Source organism: Lemur catta, chromosome 6 (genome assembly GCF_020740605.2).
Source record: "Lemur catta isolate mLemCat1 chromosome 6, mLemCat1.pri, whole genome shotgun sequence".
Classification (NCBI taxonomy): Eukaryota; Metazoa; Chordata; class Mammalia; order Primates; family Lemuridae; genus Lemur; species Lemur catta.
In genome coordinates, this window is record NC_059133.1 from 10018630 (window position 1) to 10027131 (window position 8502).

At 57.8% G+C, this 8502-nt stretch overlaps 1 long non-coding RNA gene across 1 annotated transcript; it reads left to right on the forward strand.

The window, feature by feature from the left end:
- The first annotated feature begins 1229 nt into the window (after positions 1-1229).
- On the forward strand, positions 1230-2313 carry LOC123639291. The gene is made up of 3 exons (XR_006735679.1): positions 1230-1336; positions 1540-1610; positions 1918-2313. It is a non-coding gene; the product is annotated as an uncharacterized LOC123639291 (long non-coding RNA).
- The last annotated feature ends 6189 nt before the right edge of the window (positions 2314-8502 follow it).

The window sequence follows — 8502 nt, forward strand, 5'->3', positions numbered from 1 at the left end:
GAACGTGCCTGGAAACGTGCGCCCCCTTTGGCTGCCTCAGTTTCCCTCCTTGTCTCTGAGCCTGGTCTACACGTGTGCTGCGGCCTGTCCCCGCCTCCCCGCTCCGTCGGCCCCTCCTTCGCGGGGAGAACGACGTCCTGGGTGTCTCCCAGCCGCCTCCCGCGCGCGGAGGGTTTCTCGAAAGCTTTTAAAAATGAGGCTTCCTCCCGGGCGGCGGGGAGGGGGGTGCCCGCCTGCAGGAGCTTCCCCGGTGGGCGGCGGCCGCTCCCAGCCTTTTCAGATCTACCGCTGATTATTATGGAAATCAGGCCCCGGCAGCGCGCTCAGGTGGCGGCGGCGCGGGAGTCGCGGCGCGCGGTTGGGCAGGCCCGGAGGCCGCGGGGCGCGGGACGCTCTGCCAGCCAGGGGGAGATGCGCACGGGGCGTCGCAGGCCCCGGCGCTGCGGGCACAAGCGTGGCCTGCTCTGGCCAGGGAGCCTGGGTGGCACAGTTCCCGCGCAGGGCTGATGGCCTGAGCTGCAGCCGGAGGAAACCAGGGCGCACGGGAGCTTCGAGGCCCTGGGGTTCTTTTCCGCCGAGCCCTGAAGACTTGGGGCTCCCGGGGCTGGACATTTTCAGTCCAGACCAAGGGAAAGGCTGCGGGGTTCACGCCAGAGCCCTAGGAACAGAATTGGGAACAACAAGCCCTGTTGGTAGATTTGTTGGGCGTGTACGTGGCCCCAGCACTGTGCAAGTCCACTGGTGGCTGTTCTGCTCCTGCCCTTGACTTGGACGTCATCAAGCCCGTTTTACAGATGAGAGCACAGAGACTCGGGAGAGGCAAAGCTCCCACAGCCGAAGCAGTGCAGGCGAGACCCGAACGGGGTTGTCCAGCTCCGTGGGCCAGTTCCTACTCCCTTGATCACCCTGTCTCCATTCCGGTGGCCTGTCCAGCTGTGGACTGCGGTGGCCTCTCTGGAAGGGCACTGCAACATGGCTCTGTCTGGGACAGAGCTGAGGGCCCCGGTTCCTGACTGTGCCTTCTGTGGTGACCAGAGGGTTTGGGGGGAGCCAGCACTCCTCCCACCCCCAACCTGCAAAAATCCGTTTCCTTCGTATTTGTCACCTTCTGGAGAGGGCTCCAATCTAAGCTTAAAAGTGACAGAGGAAATAAACGTGGGGAAGTCAGACGGATTTGGTCATTCTGTAAGCCAGAAAAATGGCCCCAGCAGACAGGCAAGCAGCAGCCTTGGAAATATCTCTGCAGAGAGTGAGAACCACCTTGGGGTGGTTCCCTTTGCTCTGTGATGGGCCCAGGCGGCCAGCAGGAAAGGCGGAGAGACCCGCGGGTGAACAGGTGAGGGCAGGAGAGGATGATTCACTCCAGAAACACATGTGCTTAACCCGCACATGGAAAAACTCCATTCCCACTCAGATATAAAAGGAGTGGAAATTTTAATAAATGCAATTCCATTCAAATTAACAAATATTTAAAAACATGAAGTTATTTAATCTACCGCTGAATAACTATACCTATCTCTAACTGAACTCTCCTTACAGGCCTTAGGAGTCCTCTAAGAGCTCTACGACTGCTAGTCTGCGCTGATGCTCTCAATGGCTCCAATTCACAGGTAGGAAACTAGGCTCAGAGGGGCTAACTGCATAACTTGCTCAAGGTTAGACAGCTGGTGAGTAGCTGAGTGGAGTCACCTGTCAGGTTCAAAGCAGGGGCATTTGACCCCTGGGACAATCATTCTTAAAGTGTGGTCCTGGGGCAGCAGCATCAACATGACCTGGAAACACCTTAGAAATGCAAAGCTACGGGTCAGAGAACTACTGCTCTGGGCTCCAGGTGAGTATGGAGAAAGTGGCACTTGCTCGTGCCGCAGAAGGCAAGTCGTGTTGGTCCGACTCTTTTGAATTATGTGTGGACAACAGGTATCCCGAACCTGAAAACTGGCCAGTGATCGTGGACAAGGTTTTCTTCAGGAAGATATTTAATGCAAGGTATTTATAAACGTGTAAAACTGGAAGCAGTCTAAGTCTCCAGCAGGAGGGGACTGGGGAGAAAAGCTACGCCTGGTTTTCAGCATGGCTCCTGTGCAGTGTTGCAGGTGAGTTTGTGAAGATGCATAACCTGGTACGATGAGAGCGAACGACTCCTCCTGGGCCCCCCGGGACTTTCCCAGTTTTAGCACTAGAACTGTTGCATTCCCGAAAACTCCTTGATCCCGAGCAAATGGGGACAGTTGGTCACCCTAGGTATAATTGGCATTAATGCTACACACCAACCATTTCTGTTCTCCCTTCTTGCGGGGAAGGCGGTAGGATGGTACTTCCTCTCCTGTTGAAGTGAGGTGGCCCTGTGACTTGCTTTGGACCATGGAATGTGAGCGGAAGTGATGCGTCACGTCCAGACAGTCCTCCTGGCAGCCCACGCCAGGATGGCACCTCCTCAGCCTGAGTCGTTGAGTGACTGTGATAAGCAGGGGACCCCCATCTAACAGCACCCCCGCCGGACATACGGTGTGAGCAAGACATGACCTCTTGTTACATGTGAAGCTCTTGAGATTCTGGGGGTTATTTGTTACCACAGCGTAACTTAACCTTCCCTGACTGGGACACACGGGGATATCTGGATTCCATGGCATTAAGGCAGACACAGGTCACAAAATTGTATTTGTAGTTTCACTGCAGAGAGGTGGCACATAAAGCATGTAGACGTGCTGGAAACATTCTGAGATGTTCATAGTATCTACTTGAGGAGTTCTGGGTCTAAGTTTTTTCTTCCTCTTCAGTGCGTTTTCCAGTTTTGCACAATGAGTATGTTTGAATGTTTTTTAATTGGAGACATTCTATTAAAAATAATTTCTTTGGATCAAAGGTAGATTCTCTCTGGGCTCTTATTTATTGACTGAAAATCCCTGGGGGAGGGAGAAAGAGAGGAGAGTTAAGCTTTAGCCACAAGGATCAAAGGGGCTGGAAAGGTCAGAGTTAATCCTCCACTTCTGCTGGAGCCACCCTGCCAGTTGCTGGGTCCTCCTGGCCTTAGCAACTCGATCAGATGCCACTTCTTGGCCGTGCCCAGAAAGTGACAAACTTTCTGGGCCTCCAGATAGACCCTCACTTATTAAATGGGAATAATCCTGTCTGCCTTGTGGGCTGCTGGGAGGATGAGCTGAGATGGAGGACGTTCAATCGATGTTGGTGCCTTCTGCCTCGGTCTTCCTCACGGAGCCCCCGTGTTGGGTGACCTGGGGCATGTGCCTTAGCTTCCGTGGGCTTCAGTTTGCTCATGAAGGAATGGGAAGGTGACTTTACAGGTCCAGGCGTCCCTAGCTGGGGCTGGAGGTCCCTGTGCAGAAGCAGAAGAGGTGGAAAGGGAGAGGGCTTGTAGGCCTTGGAGTCCAGTCGCAGAGCAAAAGCCTACACCCTTCCTGGAGTCTGGCAGCCCCAGACCACGAAGCCAGCTCTCCAAAAGCCAAACTGAGAACACTTAAGACTGGAACAAAATCAGGTGCCGATTCTCCTTTGGAGGTTCCGGGGCTGGCACACCTGTCTTTCTGAAACCTCTGGAGTCTTAAAGTAGCCCTGGGAGCTGGAGTGGTCAGAGGAGGGCTTCCTGTAGGAGGAGGGCTGCCAACTGCTCCTGGAAGGATGGGATGGACAGCCCCTGTTACCTGTGGTGGTTCTGTCCAGAGCCTTCCCTCTTAGCCATCCCTCACCCCCAAGGGAGACTCCATCAAGAATATAATAGTGACAGCTAATATCTGCCGTGGGCTGTGGTAGACCAGGCTGGCTGAATTCACTAGCAGTCCACACAACGCCACTTTGGGGCAGGACCAGGGGAGACTCAGCCAGGAGAAGAGTTCACTGGAGTTGGGGGGGGGTGGAGGGCTGGATACTGCAGGTGCCCTTTGCTTCTCCAGGGTGAAGCAGCCACAGGTCACATCCCTTCCAGTCCACAGGGCCACCTGGATGACCCTGCTTCCTTGCTGGGCTCTTGAAGATCTGTCCTATCTCCAGGGTGACCACGTGTCTTGGGGTATGTGGGGCAGTCTCGGTTGGCCCCTCTCATCCCCGCAGCCCCTCAAATCCAGCATTCCAGCACTCTTAGAAAGGTCCTATTTGGGACAGTGAGTTTGTGGCCACCCTAAATCTAAACAGGTTTCAGGTCAGACGGCCTTGGCTCCATGCCAGCTCAGGCCCTTCTTGGCCGGGCCGCAGGGAGCCTCGGAGTCCTTATCTGTGAGGTGGAGAGTGTCAGGAGGTTGGAAGCAGCGTTGGCAGATGGCCTGGCATTCCCAGTGCTCCGTGGTGGGCAGCTTTGGCCATGACATGTCGATGCTGGGTGTGGCGGGGCGTGGGCAGGGGTGTCCAGGTCAAGTGTGGAGCACTGGGTCTTTGTGGGCTAGTTCTGAGGGTTACCTGCTGCTGAGAATCACAGGAGAGAATAAAAAGAGACCGCCAAGGTTAAGTGTCTCATTTGGGGGCCAAGGTGCCCGGGTTTCCCACTCTGGTCATAGACCCAGCCCAGCACTGCAGGCCCGGGAGAAGCCAGGTGGGCTTGGGAGGGGCAGGGACTTCAGTGACCCATGCAAGTTTCCACCTCTTCCTCCAGATCGGGCCCAAGGTTCCAGTAGCCCCCTGCCTTCCAGCCCGTGCCTCAGGTCACCCTGGAGACTCTGGGACCGTGACTGCTGGTGGGAGCCCTGGCCTCTCGTGCAGGAGTCGCCACCCACAGCTTAGAGCTGAGGACATGAGGTCCAGAGACAGCGGAGGGTCTGGCCCGGAGCCATACAGCTGAGACTGGAACCCAGGACTGCAGCAGACACCAGGCCTCAGGTGCTTGCCGATATACCACCGGGCCGGGACTGGGTGACCGAGGGACAGGGAGGGGCCGATAGGGCAGAGGGACAGAGGGGCATGTGGGAAAGTGGGGGAGGGGAGGCCGAGATGACAGGGTGCAGAAGGGGGAGGTAGGGAGGACCTTCTGCCCAGCCCGGGCCCTTGCCTAACTTGGAGGTGAAGACCTCCACCCGGGGTCACTCAGTGCGACAACCTGTTCCCCTCCTCTCTCCCCCACACCCCCCCCCACCTGCCTTCGCTGGGCGGTGGGGGGCTGCGCTCACCTCCATAAGCCCTGGCCCTGACCCAACAAGCTTCTTTCCTCTTCCTCCCCTCCCAGGTACTCTGCTCCTGCCCAGCCCCCGCAGCCCTCCCTCCCCTCCCCCAGCCCCGTGGCTGCCCCCCTACCCCCCAATCCAGTCCCGGGCATCTCCAGCCACGGGCCTCTCTTCCACTTTGAACTCTACCCCGGCTCCATTGCCATCCTGGTGGAGGCTGCCGTGGGCTGGCCAGTCTGGTCCTGCTTCTGCTCCTTTCCAAGTCCTGCTGTTCCAGGCAGGCCCCCTCCAGGCCCCCCAAAGAGTTCAGTGCTCCCCAAATGTGCCCAGCTCCTGTTTGGGGGCCGCATGCATTTCCCTGAGCCGTCCCTCACAGCAGGAATGCCCACCTCCACCACCTGGCAGATGTTTGCTCCATGCCCTCTCCTCTCTTCTGCTCCCCGGACCCCTCAAGCCCCCTTCTCTCATCCCTGCTGTAGCCCCCCAGTGCTTTCCCCACGGTGAGGTCATTTCACTCTCCTGTGTCTGCCCCACCTCTGGCCTACAGCCTCTGATTCATCCAGTTTCTCTGGAAGCCCAGCGCCTGGAACCAGTGCTGGAAGAGCATGTTCTCCCCCAACGAGGCCCTGTGGACTCTGGCTTCTCTCCTGCAGTCGGTGGATTGTAGGCAGAGGAGGCTGCGCTCTGCTGTCTAGACTGAATGGGAACAACACTGCCAGGCAGGGACAGGGAGGTGGGGCCTGGGTTGGTGGGGATGAGTCCACCAGTGAATGTGGGTCCAGAGAGGGTTAGCTACTTGTCCAAGATCACACAGCAGTTTGGGGCAAGGCCAGGATTTCTACCCAGATGCGTCTCACTCTGAGGCTCAGCCATTCTGGGTGAAGCCTGCAGGGGTTGTGGGCGTGCAGGCCAGAGTGGCTGGGTCTCCGGTGCCCCTCAGAGGCTAGGCTCTCAGGACACTCGGGGGTGGTCCTCTGATTACAGGAAAGGAGGGGCTTGAGGCTGGCAGTGCCCTGGTTGGGGGAGGCCTGTCTTTGATTCTTTGATGCTCACATTTTCGGACCCCTGGGGAAGGAACGCCTGAGTCATCGCTGAGCCGGCAAACATATTTAGCTCCTTTCATCGTCCCTAATAAATCAATTTCTCCAGGTCTTTCACACCTGCCGCCTGACTCGGGCTGCCGCCCCCCATCTCCTGCCCCCTGGCATCCGGGCAGGGCCCCAGTGCCAGCTCTGGGTGCCAGGCCTCAGGGTGGAGGGGCTCCTCCTCCCAGGCGCCTGGCAGGGATCCACCTTGCCTTCTCAGAGACCCTTGCCCCTCCTACCCCAACCCAGGTGTCTGTGCCAAGCTTGCCCGCCCTCAGGCTGGGATGGCTGTGTTCGGCAGCCACATTACTGGATGCCCCCGTCAGGGCTTCGTGCAGTCGGAGCTGCGGCCTCAGAGATGCAGGGATTGCAGCGTCGTGCCAGGCCATCATCGGGCTCCCTCAACCTTGCACCTCTTTGGCCCACTGAGGTTTGTGTTTGGGGCCCAGGGGAGTCGCAGAAATACCTGGCCTTGTCCTGCCTCCTGCTGGCCCACTGGCTGGAAGGCCCAGACCCCCACTTGGCTTATATTTCATGAGCGCCTCTTCCAAGAAGCCTTCCCAGATCTCCCCTACCTACTGCTGATGTGAATCTTTCCTCCCTCAGTGGCCCCAGCCCATCTGTATCTCCATGAAAGCAGGTAGGCAGTCTGCCTTGTGGCAAAAATAATAGTGACACTTAACCCCAAATAGCTGCCCAACACTGCTCTAAGCATTCTGCATATGTTTAATCATTCTCATGTTTTCAATGGGGAATCTGAGGCCCGGAGAGCTTAGGAAACTTGCTTAAGAACAGGGTAGAGTTGGGCCTCAAACCTAGGCCCCTTGGGCAGCCCTCACCACTGCCCCCGGGCCCTCTCACAGTACCTGGCTTTTGTGGCACCTGCTCACCCCGTCCCCCGTCCCTCCCAGGGCTAGAACTACATTATACCCATGCCTGAGACCCCCTTGCACATGGAAGTCCCCACTAAGGGTTCATGCCATGGAGCTCACCTGGCCCAACCCCTCAGGAGGAAAATCGCATCCAGAGAAGGCAAACAGCTAGATCAGAGCTCCACAGCCAGAAATGGAGACAGCCCGCGTCTTCAGACTCCAGGACCCAGTTCAGGCCCTGCCCGGATGACTGCTCTGCACGAGGGGAGGGGGAGGCTCGTGCTCGTGTGTGTCCGTGGGTCTCTCGGGCTGTGCGAGCCCGCAGGCCCCAGTAGGCCAGGAGCCCCCCCATCCCCAAGATGCCCAGGCCAGGGCTCCACTCCAGACAGAGGCTGGCATCCCTGTAAGGGGTAGTTGGTCCAGGCTGGGCCCTAGTCTGGCGGCAGCATGGGAACCTCTCATCCACGTGTGGTGGGAGCCCCCTGCTGTCCAGAGCGAGGAGTGGCAGAATGGCGGGACGGGGACAGAGGCTGTCCCGGGAGGGATAAGGGGGCCAGTGAGTCACACTCAGTTCCTGGCCTTGTGATGCAGCCCCACCTGCCTCTCCAGCCACTGCTCCATCCCCAGTGGCACCCACATTCTCACAGTTCCCTAGGCCTCCAGACATGTGAGCCTGCTGATGCTCAGGCCCAGAGAGCCTTTTATCAGCTAACTTCAATTGAGCCAGCTGCTATTATGCACCCACTGTGTGCCAGGCACTGAGCAAGTGTACAGTCTGACCGACGAGGAGCTCACAGTCCAGAGGTGAGTTTGTGGTGTTGTCAGGTGTGTGTCCTTTCCCTGGCCTGGCTGCCAGCACTCAAGCACCCTCCTCTGAGAAGCCTCCCCGGGTTGCCCCTCTGCCCAGCCCAGCCCTGCACTGCCCATCTGCCCACTCTGTTACAGCACGTGTCAGCCGGCCTGTGATTGGCTGTTCACAGCTGTCACCCCAACTAGACTTGAGCTCCTTTCGAGGGCGAGGGCTCCATGCGGGAGCGTGGTGCGCAGTGGCAGCTCAGCAAGCACGGGCCGGCTGGAGAAAGGTATGGAAAGTCGACCAGTTTGGCTCCTTGTGGTCTTCAAGGGGTGACTCCAGTGGTGGAATCTCAGGCAGGGGGCGGGGTGAGGGTGTGGGGGTGACCTTGGTGCACTACCACCTAGGCTGCCTAGAGTCCTAGAATTCAGGACCACTAGAATGTGAGCCCCATGCAGGCAGGGCTTCTGTCTTGTTCTACAAGTGCCTGGAACAGTGCCTGGCATACAGCAGGTGCTCAATAAATATTTGTGGGAAGTACAAATAAATGAGGATCACAGAATTCAAGCTCCTCTGTAATCCCCCAGATGATCATTGAAGAAGGTGGTGCTGGCATTCCTCCAGAGACAGGGAACTTACTACCTATC